We start from the raw sequence: 17,405 nt of genomic DNA, 5'->3' as shown, positions 1-17,405 counted from the left end.
GCCGATCCCACCTCGCTACCTGTGCTCCCTTCCCGCTAACACCTGCCTGCCGACCCACCTGCAGCCCGGACGCCTGCCGGCCAGAGGCAGCGGGAACCCTGCACACAGCCTGGCAGGCGAGTCCAAACCCGGAAAGACAGCCCACGAGGAATCACGAGCGGAAGCCCTAGATCCCCGTCACCCGCCCACAAACGCCTGGCCCCGCCGGGACCAGCTGTGCGCCACAGCGCATCCCCACGCGGGAAGCCGCGGCCTGGGCCGTCCCAGCCACACCCAGCGCGCCTTCTCCAGGGTCAGCCAGCTGCGGCTCTGCCGAAGCGCTCCTCCGCTCCTTTCTCGCGCTAAAGCCTCCCTACCAGCCCAGGGGGCCGGACCCCAAGTGCGAGCCGGTGGCGTGGGTCAGAGCGCAGGAGCGAGGCGCCCACGGACCTGGTCTGCGTTTCTGAGCCGCACGCCACGGCTGCGAGACCCGTTCCCCGTCGCCGCCCCCGCTCGCTGACACACCCCCCCCCACCCCCACCTGCAGGTGACACAACTGAGAAGGCCGGTCCGGCGTGGGGGGGGAGGGGAGGGGGAAAAACATCCCCCAAAAGAAACAAACAAACAATCAAACAAAAACAAAACACAAAAACTTTGGGTCTGTGCCGGGGATCCGCGCTCAGCAAGGCCCGCCACAGCAAACCTGCCCACACGGGCATTCGGGCGCGGGCCACGGCTGGTCCTTCCCCTGGAGACCCCGGCGGGCAGTCTCTCGACCCTGGGCGGCAGAGAAAGCGCAAGATGGGACCAGTCGGCCTCTCTCCCTCCGCTCTCCCTCCGCGCCCCGCCTCAGGTCCCTCGACGTGACGAGAGCCTCCCCTTCTGCTCGCCCCATCGGGCCAGCCTCTCGTGGACGCTCCAATAGGACGGAAGCCCACGGCAGGCTGTGACCAGTGAGCGGCGGCTGGTGGCGAGTTCCGCTGTGCCAGCTTCCGTTGGCGCTTGCCATCGGTGCATGGGTGGTTCAGTGGTAGAATTCTCGCCTGCCACGCGGGAGGCCCGGGTTCGATTCCCGGCCCATGCAGCACGCCCTCCCATTTTGGTGCTGCAGCAGCACCAAGGCGTAGCTGCGCTCGCCTCTGCCGCCTCCTTACACTCGGGGCGCGCGAGCGAGTCCGGCACCGGCTGCGCTCCCACGCGCGACGGCCCTCTGCCCTTTCTTCCGTGCCTCTCTCGACTGACTTAGGGATGAGCCTACCCCCCCGCACCCACACAGCTTGGTGACAACAACCCCTCCAAACACGAGAGCGCGCCAGACACCAGAACTTGGCAGCCTCCTGGTCCTGTTTCTCTTCATTGCCCTGCCACCGCCTCTGCCCGACGCATTTCACTTCACGGAACACCGCCAGGCACCACGGGCTTGCAGCCACTCGCCCCACCTCTTCTCTTCACAATTCATCGCCTCGACCTCGACCTCTCTCTCTCTCTCTCTCTCTCTCTCTCTCTCTCTCTCTCTCTCTCCCCCCCTCGCTGGCTCCTCACATCCAGAAAATGATGCCATGGTTGCCCTTCCAGTAGGAAGGAAGTCGCGACTCCAGGGAGTAACTCATCACTTTCCCCTAGTTGGTCACACAGTCCTTAACGCGACCACACGAGTGTACGCGTGGCATGTGCACCGTCTATATTCACCGTGTTCCGGCTACTCCACACTCTCTCCCCTCATTCTGCCGGCACCACCACCGCCATGTGGCAACTCCCAACCTAACCCCAATCCACCACTTTAGTCGAGGAGGCTGCCTTGTTTCTCTCCCTCGGACCTCTTTTCATCTCAGCCCCAGACACCTGCCTGAGACGTGAATGTGCGTCCTGAAGACGGCTTATTTATGTCTCGGGTCCAGTTGCATTCGCTATCCTTTTGGGACGTGGGACGTGGCCTCCAGTCGCTCTGTCACGATGTCTCTCCCACCCTGGGCTGCTTGCCACCTCACCCCAGCCCCACTCCATACTCTGACCGCCCAGCCCAAGCAGCATCCCAGTCTCGCCGGCGCGGGTCCCCTTTGACCACACAGACTTCGTTCCTGCCCAGACCAACCGGCTGAAAATGTACTGTTCCCACCAGCCTTCAGGCTCAGCCCTCCCTCCCCCACCTTTGTCTCACCCCACCCGCCCTTTCACTCACACACACACACTGACACACACACACACACACTCACACACTCTCTCTCTCTCTCTCACTCTCTGTCTTTCTCTGTCTCTCTCTCTCTCTCTGTCTCTGTGTCTCTATCTCTCTGTCTCTCTCTCTGTCTCTGTCTCTATGTCTCTATCTCTCTGTCTCTCTCGCACAGCCAACTCTCCCTCTCGCCAGCCAACTCTCCCTCTCGCCGTCAATGCCCCTCTCTCAGACGACTCATGTCCCCCAGCCCTGGCCTCCTTCAGCCTCTTCAGACTCACGCCAGCTCCGCCACCAGCTGGGATCCCTCCGACCTATGGCATAGGCAGCCCGCGAGGTGCCCTAACGCCCCGGGCATCTGCACAACCTCCGTTTGACTGGACAGCCTCACTCCCAGACCTGGCCAGCCAGCCCTGTGCACCCCCTGGACACCCTGGACTCCTTCTTCCAGCTCCCAGCACGCGACATGCTTCTCTCCTTTCCTTGGTGTCAGCCCCTTGCCCCGGGCTAGGGTGGACGCCAGCCACGGGAACGGACACCTTCGTCCATCGCTGTCACCCACTGACATCCACCCACATCACGCTGGCAAGCAAGCCAGCCTCCCGTGGGGATGGCAAACATCTCTATCCCCGATAGGGTCTGGTCCCTGCAGGTGATCCGACTGTGCCAAGATCCCACGAATGACACGGGACAGGTTTGTGCAGTTGGTTGGACGTCTACTTTGCCCCTACAGAGGGGTTTTGGCAAGAAGTCGACTGACTTCTGCCATTGACCTGGGGAATCAGCCAAACGATAAGATCAATACGGGTTGAATAGAGGGTTGGAGAACTGGGCTCATCTGTGCTAAGGAGGGGATGGGCAAAAAGTCCCACAGCGAATCTTGGCGCTGGGGATAGGTACCATCTCCACATGTTCCTTGACATTTGGAGAGACGCTAGAGAGCGTAGGTCAGGCAATGGGAAGCAAACTTCGGCTAGAAGTCTATCAGGAACCCCAACCCCGCACATGCGCTTTGGTCAGCCTGGCCGTTGGGTTTTCCCCACGAACTGCTGCATCTCCACGCTTCAATGCCCGTGGCCAGGTTGGTCTGACTAATGGGACGTCTCAAGATTCATTTTCACATCCAGAATAGGCGAGAATCTCAAACCTGTCGACGGTGAGCGGGAGCATGTGTACGCACATGCACGTGTATGTTGCGGGAAGTCAGGGACCCCGAACGGAGGGAGCGGCTGGAGCTGCGGCAGAGGCACGTAAATTGTGAAGATTTCATTTCAATACGGACATTCATCAGTTCCCAAATAATGCTTTTATAATTTCTTACGCCTGTCTTTACTTTAATCTCTTAATCCTGTTATCTTCGTAAGCTGAGGATGTACGTCACCTCAGGACCGCTGTGACAATTGTGTTAACTCTACAAATTGATGGTAAAACATGTGTGTTTGAACAGCATGAAATCAGTGCACCTTGAAAAAGAATAGAATAACAGCGAGTTTTAGGGAACAGGGGAAGACAACGGTAAGGTCTGACTGCCTGCGAGGTCGGGCAGAAAGAGCCATATTTTTCTTCTTGCAGAGAGCCTATGAAGGACGTGCAGGTAGGGAAGATGTGGCTAAGACAACCTAAGTGTCCATCGGCCGGGAAATGGATTAACAAAAATGTGGCATATAGACACCGTGGAATACTATTTGGCCACAGAAAAGAACGAAATCCTCTGGTCTGCAGCAACAGAGGCGGAGCTAAAGGTCACGATGGAACATCAAACGAGCCGGGCACAGAAAGACAGAGAGGGCGGGTTCTTACTCCAATCCTGGGAGCTCAAAATGTTCACCTTGTGGAGGTAGAGAGTAGAACGATAGACACCAGAGGCTGGAGAGGGTGTGTGGGTGACTGCGGTGAAGAGAGGTTGGTGAAATGGGTCCGAGCATGCGTTTGGATGGAGGGAATACGTTCCAATAACGTTCTACGGCGGAGCAGGGCGACTAGGGGTAACAACGATGTATTAGTGCTTGTTTCCGAAGAGCTCCTGGAAGACAGCACCTGAGATGCTCCCAACAGGTAGAGATGACAGATACCCACGGGATGGATGCCCTACATCCCCTCAGTTGACCATCGATCACTACGCGATGTACACGCGTTACCACGCGTCACAGGAATCCCATGGATATCACGTCCGCATGAAGAAAAACATAGTCATGCTGCCAGGGTGATCGTCGCAGCTCTGCCTCCCTAGCGCTATGGCCCGTGGTCTCGGCTCCTCAAGTTCCGCTGCCATTTCTACCAAAGCCGCTGACACCCGTGGAGCCCAATCACGGATCCCGCGCTCAGGGTCTGGCACGCCTTGGGAAAGCCAGTGCGCTTGCTGACATGAGTGGCTCTGGCGGGTGGCCCAACCATTAGGCGCAGATCCCCCGCAGCCGAGAGAGAAGTGGCCCGTCAGCCACTCGGCTTGGCTTGGCAGAAGCCGCTCCGCTCGAGAGTCCTGGCCCATTCCGCGGCCAGCCGAGAGTTCGAGGGTGGCGGCGGTGGTGGTGGTGGCGGGTCACCTGGCGGCCATGGGAGGAGAAAGCCTGACCTGGCCAGCGGGCTTTGCCGCTGAGAAAGAGTGGGAGCGAGGCGAGCACCTGACAAGGAAGGGCTGTGAAGCTGATGTTGCGAAGGTGGCGCCAGCGAGGCCAAAAGGAGGGATGGGTGAAGGTAGGCGGGGAGCGTTGGGGCGCACGTGGAAGCCGCGGGAGGTTGTGGCTGGGGCGCGGGAGAAGCGAGCGAGCCTGTTGGTCAAAAGGGGAGGTGTGAAGGGGCCTGGCAGTCGGCAGGCAGAGCCAAAGAAGGAAGGCTTCCCTGACCGGGAATCGAACCCGGGCCGCGGCGGTGAGAGCGCCGAATCCTAACCACTAGACCACCAGGGAGAGACGGCTTCGGGGCCCGGCTTGCGCCTCCTGGCCCCAGCGCCTCTGGCCCCAGCGCCTCTGGCCCCAGCGCCTCTGGCCCCAGCACTGGGCGCTACCTTGGCGCCTGTCCCCTGCTTCCGTTTAAAACAAACACCCGCAACCAGCCCCCGCGACGCCGGCGGCAACCGGCCTGCCCTCACGAGCAGCTCTGGCCCTGTTCGCAGCACACCCTCCAAACACCGCGCGCCTCCTTCCCGGGCGCACAGGCACGCAGCCACAGGCCAAGCTGCGACGCGAGCTCCGCGACGGGGACCTCCGCAAAAGGTCCGCCCGCTGCGTTGGCCGGGAATCGAACCCGGGTCAACTGCTTGGAAGGCAGCTATGCTCACCACTATACCACCAACGCCGCACGGCGCGGGCAGCCCCGCCACGCCGGCCCGGGGCTCCCACCAGCGCGCCGCCGACGCCCGGGGCAGCCCGGCCCCGACGCCCGGTCCGTCCGCCCGCCCGCAGCTCCGCGCTGCCGCGGCCCCGCCAAAGGCCGCCCCGCGCCCCACCGGTGCAAGGCCAGCGCGGCTGCCCCGTTCCGCCCGCCTGCCTCTGGGGGCGCTCTCGCTCCCTCGCCGCCCCGGGCCGCCAGAGCCCTTCCCCACCAGGTGCCCGGCGGGGACACGGCCGGCGCCGACGGGGTCCCCACTCCTCCTCCTCCCACCGGGCGCCGGGCCCTGTGCCTCGCAGAAAGCCTCTTCCGGCACCCACTTTGGGCCGGCAGCTCTCTGGGCGCCGTGGGGGCCAGAGGAGGCCGCCCGGCTGCGGCGACCAAGCCGCGGGCGAGAAGAAAAGGTAGGAGGCCAAGGGGACCCAGGAGGCCCAGGGGGCCCAGAGGGCCCAGGGGGCCAAGGGGCCAGGCAGGACAGGCCCGAGATGGCGCCCTGCGACTAGCTGGAGGGCGGAGGAAGGAGAAGGAGGGCCCTCAGGCTGGGTCCGAGGCGGCGGCCCAAAAAGCACGGCTGCCTCCCCGTCGGGGAATCGAACCCCGGTCTCCCGCGTGACAGGCGGGGATACTCACCACTATACTAACGAGGACGACGGCGACGGTCGCCGGGACGCCAGACCCCACTCCGACCGCGGACGCCTAGCCCTGCCTTGATCCCCTCCCCCGACGGCAGGGGCCGGGCGCGTGCTCGCCTTCCACCCGCCACCCGCCACCCGCCAACCGCCACACGCCACCCGTCACCTGCCACCCGCCCCCCGCCACCGTTGGCACGACCTACCCCGACACCCAACAAAGCACCCTGCGATCCCGCTGGGACCCGGAGCCGGAGCCGGACCCCGACAGGTACCGGAGCGGCGTGGAACCTCCCCGTGCGCCCTGCCTGCTGTCTCCAAGGCGGGGATCGCGCCGGGGCAGGAAGAGGCCGGGCGAAACAGTCGGGCCGCTGCTCCTAGGACGCGGTGGGCGCACGCCCTGCGGGGTTCGGCGAGCGGAGGCGCGGGGGCTGGGGCGTGCGGCGGCGGCGGCCGGCCCGACGCGGACCCCTTGGGTCCGGGGTGGGGACGCGGGGGCGTCCACGCCAACGCCAGCCGGCTCCGTTCACTTGGCGCCCGCTCCGCCCGCGCGGTCCGTCGGTTGCGCACCGAGCCCAGACAGGCGCCGGCCAAGGGCGCAGGCGTTCGCGCCGGGTCCCAGCCATGCCAGCGGCGACGCGCCCCGGCGCGCCGTCAGGATGGCCGAGCGGTCTAAGGCGCTGCGTTCAGGTCGCAGTCTCCCCTGGAGGCGTGGGTTCGAATCCCACTCCTGACAAGCCGACCTTTTGGCCCGCCCGCCGGAGGGCAACGCCCATGGCAACCCTGGAGCACCTTTGGCCGCTTCCTGCCTTGAGCCCTTGCCCGCTCTGCAGACTCCAGCCCCCTTGAAGCAAGCCTCCAAAACGCCGCCGCTTCTCAGGCACGTCCGTTCTTCCTGCCCACCCGCCGGCTGTCGCAGAAACAGCCCAGGACCATGCGCCAGCGCCCGCGACCCTCTACCAATTGCCCTTCGGACAGACGCCCTCCCCACCACCTCACACGCCCTCTTCCCTGGCCCCACACACAGCGAGCGACCGCGACCACCTTCCACGCTCTTCCCTGCCTATCTCCTCCGCCCGCCTTCTCCTCACTCGCCCAAACAGACACAGCCCAGATTCTTCCCCCTATTCCTCCTTTTCCCTCCTTCCTCCCACCGGCCTCCGCCCACCGCCCACCGCCCACCGCCTTGAATCGCCGCTGCGCTGCCCAGAGGCGTCCTGGCCTGCACAGCCCGCCCGGTTTCACCCTCCAACTTCTGACCGCTGAACAGCAGCGAGCGACTCGCTCGTGGAGCCGCACACACGTCTCCCACCAGAGAGGCACGCCATCCAACATCCTGTCCTTTCCTCCGACCCCTCGGACCCCGGCCGCGCGTTCCATTCTCCCGACACCCTAGCCAGGTCGCCGATCCCACCTCGCTACCTGTGCTCCCTTCCCGCTAACACCTGCCTGCCGACCCACCTGCAGCCCGGACGCCTGCCGGCCAGAGGCAGCGGGAACCCTGCACACAGCCTGGCAGGCGAGTCCAAACCCGGAAAGACAGCCCACGAGGAATCACGAGCGGAAGCCCTAGATCCCCGTCACCCGCCCACAAACGCCTGGCCCCGCCGGGACCAGCTGTGCGCCACAGCGCATCCCCACGCGGGAAGCCGCGGCCTGGGCCGTCCCAGCCACACCCAGCGCGCCTTCTCCAGGGTCAGCCAGCTGCGGCTCTGCCGAAGCGCTCCTCCGCTCCTTTCTCGCGCTAAAGCCTCCCTACCAGCCCAGGGGGCCGGACCCCAAGTGCGAGCCGGTGGCGTGGGTCAGAGCGCAGGAGCGAGGCGCCCACGGACCTGGTCTGCGTTTCTGAGCCGCACGCCACGGCTGCGAGACCCGTTCCCCGTCGCCGCCCCCGCTCGCTGACACACCCCCCCCCCACCCCCACCTGCAGGTGACACAACTGAGAAGGCCGGTCCGGCGTGGGGGGGGAGGGGAGGGGGAAAAACATCCCCCAAAAGAAACAAACAAACAATCAAACAAAAACAAAACACAAAAACTTTGGGTCTGTGCCGGGGATCCGCGCTCAGCAAGGCCCGCCACAGCAAACCTGCCCACACGGGCATTCGGGCGCGGGCCACGGCTGGTCCTTCCCCTGGAGACCCCGGCGGGCAGTCTCTCGACCCTGGGCGGCAGAGAAAGCGCAAGATGGGACCAGTCGGCCTCTCTCCCTCCGCTCTCCCTCCGCGCCCCGCCTCAGGTCCCTCGACGTGACGAGAGCCTCCCCTTCTGCTCGCCCCATCGGGCCAGCCTCTCGTGGACGCTCCAATAGGACGGAAGCCCACGGCAGGCTGTGACCAGTGAGCGGCGGCTGGTGGCGAGTTCCGCTGTGCCAGCTTCCGTTGGCGCTTGCCATCGGTGCATGGGTGGTTCAGTGGTAGAATTCTCGCCTGCCACGCGGGAGGCCCGGGTTCGATTCCCGGCCCATGCAGCACGCCCTCCCATTTTGGTGCTGCAGCAGCACCAAGGCGTAGCTGCGCTCGCCTCTGCCGCCTCCTTACACTCGGGGCGCGCGAGCGAGTCCGGCACCGGCTGCGCTCCCACGCGCGACGGCCCTCTGCCCTTTCTTCCGTGCCTCTCTCGACTGACTTAGGGATGAGCCTACCCCCCCGCACCCACACAGCTTGGTGACAACAACCCCTCCAAACACGAGAGCGCGCCAGACACCAGAACTTGGCAGCCTCCTGGTCCTGTTTCTCTTCATTGCCCTGCCACCGCCTCTGCCCGACGCATTTCACTTCACGGAACACCGCCAGGCACCACGGGCTTGCAGCCACTCGCCCCACCTCTTCTCTTCACAATTCACCGCTTCGACCTCTCTCTCTCTCTCTCTCTCTCTCTCTCTCTCTCTCTCTCTCTCTCTCTCTCTCTCTCTCCCCCCCTCGCTGGCTCCTCACATCCAGAAAATGATGCCATGGTTGCCCTTCCAGTAGGAAGGAAGTCGCGACTCCAGGGAGTAACTCATCACTTTCCCCTAGTTGGTCACACAGTCCTTAACGCGACCACACGAGTGTACGCGTGGCATGTGCACCGTCTATATTCACCGTGTTCCGGCTACTCCACACTCTCTCCCCTCATTCTGCCGGCACCACCACCGCCATGTGGCAACTCCCAACCTAACCCCAATCCACCACTTTAGTCGAGGAGGCTGCCTTGTTTCTCTCCCTCGGACCTCTTTTCATCTCAGCCCCAGACACCTGCCTGAGACGTGAATGTGCGTCCTGAAGACGGCTTATTTATGTCTCGGGTCCAGTTGCATTCGCTACCCTTTTGGGACGTGGGACGTGGCCTCCAGTCGCTCTGTCACGATGTCTCTCCCACCCTGGGCTGCTTGCCACCTCACCCCAGCCCCACTCCATACTCTGACCGCCCAGCCCAAGCAGCATCCCAGTCTCGCCGGCGCGGGTCCCCTTTGACCACACAGACTTCGTTCCTGCCCAGACCAACCGGCTGAAAATGTACTGTTCCCACCAGCCTTCAGGCTCAGCCCTCCCTCCCCCACCTTTGTCTCACCCCACCCGCCCTTTCACTCACACACACACACTGACACACACACACACACACTCACACACACTCTCTCTCTCTCTCACTCTCTGTCTTTCTCTGTCTCTCTCTCTCTCTCTCTGTCTCTGTGTCTCTATCTCTCTGTCTCTCTCTCTGTCTCTGTCTCTATGTCTCTATCTCTCTGTCTCTCTCGCACAGCCAACTCTCCCTCTCGCCAGCCAACTCTCCCTCTCGCCGTCAATGCCCCTCTCTCAGACGACTCATGTCCCCCAGCCCTGGCCTCCTTCAGCCTCTTCAGACTCACGCCAGCTCCGCCACCAGCTGGGATCCCTCCGACCTATGGCATAGGCAGCCCGCGAGGTGCCCTAACGCCCCGGGCATCTGCACAACCTCCGTTTGACTGGACAGCCTCACTCCCAGACCTGGCCAGCCAGCCCTGTGCACCCCCTGGACACCCTGGACTCCTTCTTCCAGCTCCCAGCACGCGACATGCTTCTCTCCTTTCCTTGGTGTCAGCCCCTTGCCCCGGGCTAGGGTGGACGCCAGCCACGGGAACGGACACCTTCGTCCATCGCTGTCACCCACTGACATCCACCCACATCACGCTGGCAAGCAAGCCAGCCTCCCGTGGGGATGGCAAACATCTCTATCCCCGATAGGGTCTGGTCCCTGCAGGTGATCCGACTGTGCCAAGATCCCACGAATGACACGGGACAGGTTTGTGCAGTTGGTTGGACGTCTACTTTGCCCCTACAGAGGGGTTTTGGCAAGAAGTCGACTGACTTCTGCCATTGACCTGGGGAATCAGCCAAACGATAAGATCAATACGGGTTGAATAGAGGGTTGGAGAACTGGGCTCATCTGTGCTAAGGAGGGGATGGGCAAAAAGTCCCACAGCGAATCTTGGCGCTGGGGATAGGTACCATCTCCACATGTTCCTTGACATTTGGAGAGACGCTAGAGAGCGTAGGTCAGGCAATGGGAAGCAAACTTCGGCTAGAAGTCTATCAGGAACCCCAACCCCGCACATGCGCTTTGGTCAGCCTGGCCGTTGGGTTTTCCCCACGAACTGCTGCATCTCCACGCTTCAATGCCCGTGGCCAGGTTGGTCTGACTAATGGGACCTCTCAAGATTCATTTTCACATCCAGAATAGGCGAGAATCTCAAACCTGTCGACGGTGAGCGGGAGCATGTGTACGCACATGCACGTGTATGTTGCGGGAAGTCAGGGACCCCGAACGGAGGGAGCGGCTGGAGCTGCGGCAGAGGCACGTAAATTGTGAAGATTTCATTTCAATACGGACATTCATCAGTTCCCAAATAATGCTTTTATAATTTCTTACGCCTGTCTTTACTTTAATCTCTTAATCCTGTTATCTTCGTAAGCTGAGGATGTACGTCACCTCAGGACCGCTGTGACAATTGTGTTAACTCTACAAATTGATGGTAAAACATGTGTGTTTGAACAGCATGAAATCAGTGCACCTTGAAAAAGAATAGAATAACAGCGAGTTTTAGGGAACAGGGGAAGACAACGGTAAGGTCTGACTGCCTGCGAGGTCGGGCAGAAAGAGCCATATTTTTCTTCTTGCAGAGAGCCTATGAAGGACGTGCAGGTAGGGAAGATGTGGCTAAGACAACCTAAGTGTCCATCGGCCGGGAAATGGATTAACAAAAATGTGGCATATAGACACCGTGGAATACTATTTGGCCACAGAAAAGAACGAAATCCTCTGGTCTGCAGCAACAGAGGCGGAGCTAAAGGTCACGATGGAACATCAAACGAGCCGGGCACAGAAAGACAGAGAGGGCGGGTTCTTACTCCAATCCTGGGAGCTCAAAATGTTCACCTTGTGGAGGTAGAGAGTAGAACGATAGACACCAGAGGCTGGAGAGGGTGTGTGGGTGACTGCGGTGAAGAGAGGTTGGTGAAATGGGTCCGAGCATGCGTTTGGATGGAGGGAATACGTTCCAATAACGTTCTACGGCGGAGCAGGGCGACTAGGGGTAACAACGATGTATTAGTGCTTGTTTCCGAAGAGCTCCTGGAAGACAGCACCTGAGATGCTCCCAACAGGTAGAGATGACAGATACCCACGGGATGGATGCCCTACATCCCCTCAGTTGACCATCGATCACTACGCGATGTACACGCGTTACCACGCGTCACAGGAATCCCATGGATATCACGTCCGCATGAAGAAAAACATAGTCATGCTGCCAGGGTGATCGTCGCAGCTCTGCCTCCCTAGCGCTATGGCCCGTGGTCTCGGCTCCTCAAGTTCCGCTGCCATTTCTACCAAAGCCGCTGACACCCGTGGAGCCCAATCACGGATCCCGCGCTCAGGGTCTGGCACGCCTTGGGAAAGCCAGTGCGCTTGCTGACATGAGTGGCTCTGGCGGGTGGCCCAACCATTAGGCGCAGATCCCCCGCAGCCGAGAGAGAAGTGGCCCGTCAGCCACTCGGCTTGGCTTGGCAGAAGCCGCTCCGCTCGAGAGTCCTGGCCCATTCCGCGGCCAGCCGAGAGTTCGAGGGTGGCGGCGGTGGTGGTGGTGGCGGGTCACCTGGCGGCCATGGGAGGAGAAAGCCTGACCTGGCCAGCGGGCTTTGCCGCTGAGAAAGAGTGGGAGCGAGGCGAGCACCTGACAAGGAAGGGCTGTGAAGCTGATGTTGCGAAGGTGGCGCCAGCGAGGCCAAAAGGAGGGATGGGTGAAGGTAGGCGGGGAGCGTTGGGGCGCACGTGGAAGCCGCGGGAGGTTGTGGCTGGGGCGCGGGAGAAGCGAGCGAGCCTGTTGGTCAAAAGGGGAGGTGTGAAGGGGCCTGGCAGTCGGCAGGCAGAGCCAAAGAAGGAAGGCTTCCCTGACCGGGAATCGAACCCGGGCCGCGGCGGTGAGAGCGCCGAATCCTAACCACTAGACCACCAGGGAGAGACGGCTTCGGGGCCCGGCTTGCGCCTCCTGGCCCCAGCGCCTCTGGCCCCAGCGCCTCTGGCCCCAGCGCCTCTGGCCCCAGCACTGGGCGCTACCTTGGCGCCTGTCCCCTGCTTCCGTTTAAAACAAACACCCGCAACCAGCCCCCGCGACGCCGGCGGCAACCGGCCTGCCCTCACGAGCAGCTCTGGCCCTGTTCGCAGCACACCCTCCAAACACCGCGCGCCTCCTTCCCGGGCGCACAGGCACGCAGCCACAGGCCAAGCTGCGACGCGAGCTCCGCGACGGGGACCTCCGCAAAAGGTCCGCCCGCTGCGTTGGCCGGGAATCGAACCCGGGTCAACTGCTTGGAAGGCAGCTATGCTCACCACTATACCACCAACGCCGCACGGCGCGGGCAGCCCCGCCACGCCGGCCCGGGGCTCCCACCAGCGCGCCGCCGACGCCCGGGGCAGCCCGGCCCCGACGCCCGGTCCGTCCGCCCGCCCGCAGCTCCGCGCTGCCGCGGCCCCGCCAAAGGCCGCCCCGCGCCCCACCGGTGCAAGGCCAGCGCGGCTGCCCCGTTCCGCCCGCCTGCCTCTGGGGGCGCTCTCGCTCCCTCGCCGCCCCGGGCCGCCAGAGCCCTTCCCCACCAGGTGCCCGGCGGGGACACGGCCGGCGCCGACGGGGTCCCCACTCCTCCTCCTCCCACCGGGCGCCGGGCCCTGTGCCTCGCAGAAAGCCTCTTCCGGCACCCACTTTGGGCCGGCAGCTCTCTGGGCGCCGTGGGGGCCAGAGGAGGCCGCCCGGCTGCGGCGACCAAGCCGCGGGCGAGAAGAAAAGGTAGGAGGCCAAGGGGACCCAGGAGGCCCAGGGGGCCCAGAGGGCCCAGGGGGCCAAGGGGCCAGGCAGGACAGGCCCGAGATGGCGCCCTGCGACTAGCTGGAGGGCGGAGGAAGGAGAAGGAGGGCCCTCAGGCTGGGTCCGAGGCGGCGGCCCAAAAAGCACGGCTGCCTCCCCGTCGGGGAATCGAACCCCGGTCTCCCGCGTGACAGGCGGGGATACTCACCACTATACTAACGAGGACGACGGCGACGGTCGCCGGGACGCCAGACCCCACTCCGACCGCGGACGCCTAGCCCTGCCTTGATCCCCTCCCCCGACGGCAGGGGCCGGGCGCGTGCTCGCCTTCCACCCGCCACCCGCCACCCGCCAACCGCCACACGCCACCCGTCACCTGCCACCCGCCCCCCGCCACCGTTGGCACGACCTACCCCGACACCCAACAAAGCACCCTGCGATCCCGCTGGGACCCGGAGCCGGAGCCGGACCCCGACAGGTACCGGAGCGGCGTGGAACCTCCCCGTGCGCCCTGCCTGCTGTCTCCAAGGCGGGGATCGCGCCGGGGCAGGAAGAGGCCGGGCGAAACAGTCGGGCCGCTGCTCCTAGGACGCGGTGGGCGCACGCCCTGCGGGGTTCGGCGAGCGGAGGCGCGGGGGCTGGGGCGTGCGGCGGCGGCGGCCGGCCCGACGCGGACCCCTTGGGTCCGGGGTGGGGACGCGGGGGCGTCCACGCCAACGCCAGCCGGCTCCGTTCACTTGGCGCCCGCTCCGCCCGCGCGGTCCGTCGGTTGCGCACCGAGCCCAGACAGGCGCCGGCCAAGGGCGCAGGCGTTCGCGCCGGGTCCCAGCCATGCCAGCGGCGACGCGCCCCGGCGCGCCGTCAGGATGGCCGAGCGGTCTAAGGCGCTGCGTTCAGGTCGCAGTCTCCCCTGGAGGCGTGGGTTCGAATCCCACTCCTGACAAGCCGACCTTTTGGCCCGCCCGCCGGAGGGCAACGCCCATGGCAACCCTGGAGCACCTTTGGCCGCTTCCTGCCTTGAGCCCTTGCCCGCTCTGCAGACTCCAGCCCCCTTGAAGCAAGCCTCCAAAACGCCGCCGCTTCTCAGGCACGTCCGTTCTTCCTGCCCACCCGCCGGCTGTCGCAGAAACAGCCCAGGACCATGCGCCAGCGCCCGCGACCCTCTACCAATTGCCCTTCGGACAGACGCCCTCCCCACCACCTCACACGCCCTCTTCCCTGGCCCCACACACAGCGAGCGACCGCGACCACCTTCCACGCTCTTCCCTGCCTATCTCCTCCGCCCGCCTTCTCCTCACTCGCCCAAACAGACACAGCCCAGATTCTTCCCCCTATTCCTCCTTTTCCCTCCTTCCTCCCACCGGCCTCCGCCCACCGCCCACCGCCCACCGCCTTGAATCGCCGCTGCGCTGCCCAGAGGCGTCCTGGCCTGCACAGCCCGCCCGGTTTCACCCTCCAACTTCTGACCGCTGAACAGCAGCGAGCGACTCGCTCGTGGAGCCGCACACACGTCTCCCACCAGAGAGGCACGCCATCCAACATCCTGTCCTTTCCTCCGACCCCTCGGACCCCGGCCGCGCGTTCCATTCTCCCGACACCCTAGCCAGGTCGCCGATCCCACCTCGCTACCTGTGCTCCCTTCCCGCTAACACCTGCCTGCCGACCCACCTGCAGCCCGGACGCCTGCCGGCCAGAGGCAGCGGGAACCCTGCACACAGCCTGGCAGGCGAGTCCAAACCCGGAAAGACAGCCCACGAGGAATCACGAGCGGAAGCCCTAGATCCCCGTCACCCGCCCACAAACGCCTGGCCCCGCCGGGACCAGCTGTGCGCCACAGCGCATCCCCACGCGGGAAGCCGCGGCCTGGGCCGTCCCAGCCACACCCAGCGCGCCTTCTCCAGGGTCAGCCAGCTGCGGCTCTGCCGAAGCGCTCCTCCGCTCCTTTCTCGCGCTAAAGCCTCCCTACCAGCCCAGGGGGCCGGACCCCAAGTGCGAGCCGGTGGCGTGGGTCAGAGCGCAGGAGCGAGGCGCCCACGGACCTGGTCTGCGTTTCTGAGCCGCACGCCACGGCTGCGAGACCCGTTCCCCGTCGCCGCCCCCGCTCGCTGACACACCCCCCCCCCACCCCCACCTGCAGGTGACACAACTGAGAAGGCCGGTCCGGCGTGGGGGGGGAGGGGAGGGGGAAAAACATCCCCCAAAAGAAACAAACAAACAATCAAACAAAAACAAAACACAAAAACTTTGGGTCTGTGCCGGGGATCCGCGCTCAGCAAGGCCCGCCACAGCAAACCTGCCCACACGGGCATTCGGGCGCGGGCCACGGCTGGTCCTTCCCCTGGAGACCCCGGCGGGCAGTCTCTCGACCCTGGGCGGCAGAGAAAGCGCAAGATGGGACCAGTCGGCCTCTCTCCCTCCGCTCTCCCTCCGCGCCCCGCCTCAGGTCCCTCGACGTGACGAGAGCCTCCCCTTCTGCTCGCCCCATCGGGCCAGCCTCTCGTGGACGCTCCAATAGGACGGAAGCCCACGGCAGGCTGTGACCAGTGAGCGGCGGCTGGTGGCGAGTTCCGCTGTGCCAGCTTCCGTTGGCGCTTGCCATCGGTGCATGGGTGGTTCAGTGGTAGAATTCTCGCCTGCCACGCGGGAGGCCCGGGTTCGATTCCCGGCCCATGCAGCACGCCCTCCCATTTTGGTGCTGCAGCAGCACCAAGGCGTAGCTGCGCTCGCCTCTGCCGCCTCCTTACACTCGGGGCGCGCGAGCGAGTCCGGCACCGGCTGCGCTCCCACGCGCGACGGCCCTCTGCCCTTTCTTCCGTGCCTCTCTCGACTGACTTAGGGATGAGCCTACCCCCCCGCACCCACACAGCTTGGTGACAACAACCCCTCCAAACACGAGAGCGCGCCAGACACCAGAACTTGGCAGCCTCCTGGTCCTGTTTCTCTTCATTGCCCTGCCACCGCCTCTGCCCGACGCATTTCACTTCACGGAACACCGCCAGGCACCACGGGCTTGCAGCCACTCGCCCCACCTCTTCTCTTCACAATTCATCGCCTCGACCTCGACCTCTCTCTCTCTCTCTCTCTCTCTCTCTCTCTCTCTCTCTCTCCCCCCCTCGCTGGCTCCTCACATCCAGAAAATGATGCCATGGTTGCCCTTCCAGTAGGAAGGAAGTCGCGACTCCAGGGAGTAACTCATCACTTTCCCCTAGTTGGTCACACAGTCCTTAACGCGACCACACGAGTGTACGCGTGGCATGTGCACCGTCTATATTCACCGTGTTCCGGCTACTCCACACTCTCTCCCCTCATTCTGCCGGCACCACCACCGCCATGTGGCAACTCCCAACCTAACCCCAATCCACCACTTTAGTCGAGGAGGCTGCCTTGTTTCTCTCCCTCGGACCTCTTTTCATCTCAGCCCCAGACACCTGCCTGAGACGTGAATGTGCGTCCTGAAGACGGCTTATTTATGTCTCGGGTCCAGTTGCATTCGCTATCCTTTTGGGACGTGGGACGTGGCCTCCAGTAGCTCTGTCACGATGTCTCTCCCACCCTGGGCTGCTTGCCACCTCACCCCAGCCCCACTCCATACTCTGACCGCCCAGCCCAAGCAGCATCCCAGTCTCGCCGGCGCGGGTCCCCTTTGACCACACAGACTTCGTTCCTGCCCAGACCAACCGGCTGAAAATGTACTGTTCCCACCAGCCTTCAGGCTCAGCCCTCCCTCCCCCACCTTTGTCTCACCCCACCCGCCCTTTCACTCACACACACACACTGACACACACACACACACACTCACACACTCTCTCTCTCTCTCTCACTCTCTGTCTTTCTCTGTCTCTCTCTCTCTCTCTGTCTCTGTGTCTCTATCTCTCTGTCTCTCTCTCTGTCTCTGTCTCTATGTCTCTATCTCTCTGTCTCTCTCGCACAGCCAACTCTCCCTCTCGCCAGCCAACTCTCCCTCTCGCCGTCAATGCCCCTCTCTCAG

At 63.8% G+C, this 17,405-nt stretch overlaps 11 non-coding genes across 11 annotated transcripts; 5 read left to right on the top strand and 6 right to left on the bottom strand.

The window, feature by feature from the left end:
- Nucleotides 1-992: 992 nt before the first annotated feature.
- On the top strand, nt 993-1,063 carry TRNAG-GCC (transfer RNA glycine (anticodon GCC)). The gene has a single exon. It is a non-coding gene; the product is annotated as a tRNA-Gly (tRNA).
- Nucleotides 1,064-4,983: 3,920 nt separating this feature from the next.
- On the bottom strand, nt 4,984-5,055 carry TRNAE-CUC (transfer RNA glutamic acid (anticodon CUC)). Its single transcript has one exon. It is a non-coding gene; the product is annotated as a tRNA-Glu (tRNA).
- A 316-nt stretch (nt 5,056-5,371) lies between these two features.
- Nucleotides 5,372-5,443, bottom strand: TRNAG-UCC (transfer RNA glycine (anticodon UCC)). Its single transcript has one exon. It is a non-coding gene; the product is annotated as a tRNA-Gly (tRNA).
- A 608-nt stretch (nt 5,444-6,051) lies between these two features.
- Nucleotides 6,052-6,123, bottom strand: TRNAD-GUC (transfer RNA aspartic acid (anticodon GUC)). The gene has a single exon. It is a non-coding gene; the product is annotated as a tRNA-Asp (tRNA).
- A 635-nt stretch (nt 6,124-6,758) lies between these two features.
- On the top strand, nt 6,759-6,841 carry TRNAL-CAG (transfer RNA leucine (anticodon CAG)). Its single transcript has one exon. It is a non-coding gene; the product is annotated as a tRNA-Leu (tRNA).
- A 1,660-nt stretch (nt 6,842-8,501) lies between these two features.
- On the top strand, nt 8,502-8,572 carry TRNAG-GCC (transfer RNA glycine (anticodon GCC)). Its single transcript has one exon. It is a non-coding gene; the product is annotated as a tRNA-Gly (tRNA).
- Nucleotides 8,573-12,502: 3,930 nt separating this feature from the next.
- Nucleotides 12,503-12,574, bottom strand: TRNAE-CUC (transfer RNA glutamic acid (anticodon CUC)). Its single transcript has one exon. It is a non-coding gene; the product is annotated as a tRNA-Glu (tRNA).
- A 316-nt stretch (nt 12,575-12,890) lies between these two features.
- On the bottom strand, nt 12,891-12,962 carry TRNAG-UCC (transfer RNA glycine (anticodon UCC)). The gene has a single exon. It is a non-coding gene; the product is annotated as a tRNA-Gly (tRNA).
- Nucleotides 12,963-13,570: 608 nt separating this feature from the next.
- Nucleotides 13,571-13,642, bottom strand: TRNAD-GUC (transfer RNA aspartic acid (anticodon GUC)). The gene has a single exon. It is a non-coding gene; the product is annotated as a tRNA-Asp (tRNA).
- Nucleotides 13,643-14,277: 635 nt separating this feature from the next.
- TRNAL-CAG (transfer RNA leucine (anticodon CAG)) lies at nt 14,278-14,360 on the top strand. The gene has a single exon. It is a non-coding gene; the product is annotated as a tRNA-Leu (tRNA).
- A 1,660-nt stretch (nt 14,361-16,020) lies between these two features.
- TRNAG-GCC (transfer RNA glycine (anticodon GCC)) lies at nt 16,021-16,091 on the top strand. The gene has a single exon. It is a non-coding gene; the product is annotated as a tRNA-Gly (tRNA).
- The last annotated feature ends 1,314 nt before the right edge of the window (nt 16,092-17,405 follow it).

The sequence above is a fragment of the Pan paniscus genome, chromosome 1 (assembly GCF_029289425.2).
Source record: "Pan paniscus chromosome 1, NHGRI_mPanPan1-v2.0_pri, whole genome shotgun sequence".
NCBI lineage: Eukaryota > Metazoa > Chordata > Mammalia > Primates > Hominidae > Pan > Pan paniscus.
Note: the sequence above shows the minus strand (reverse complement) of the source record. Positions and strands in the feature narration are given on the sequence as shown.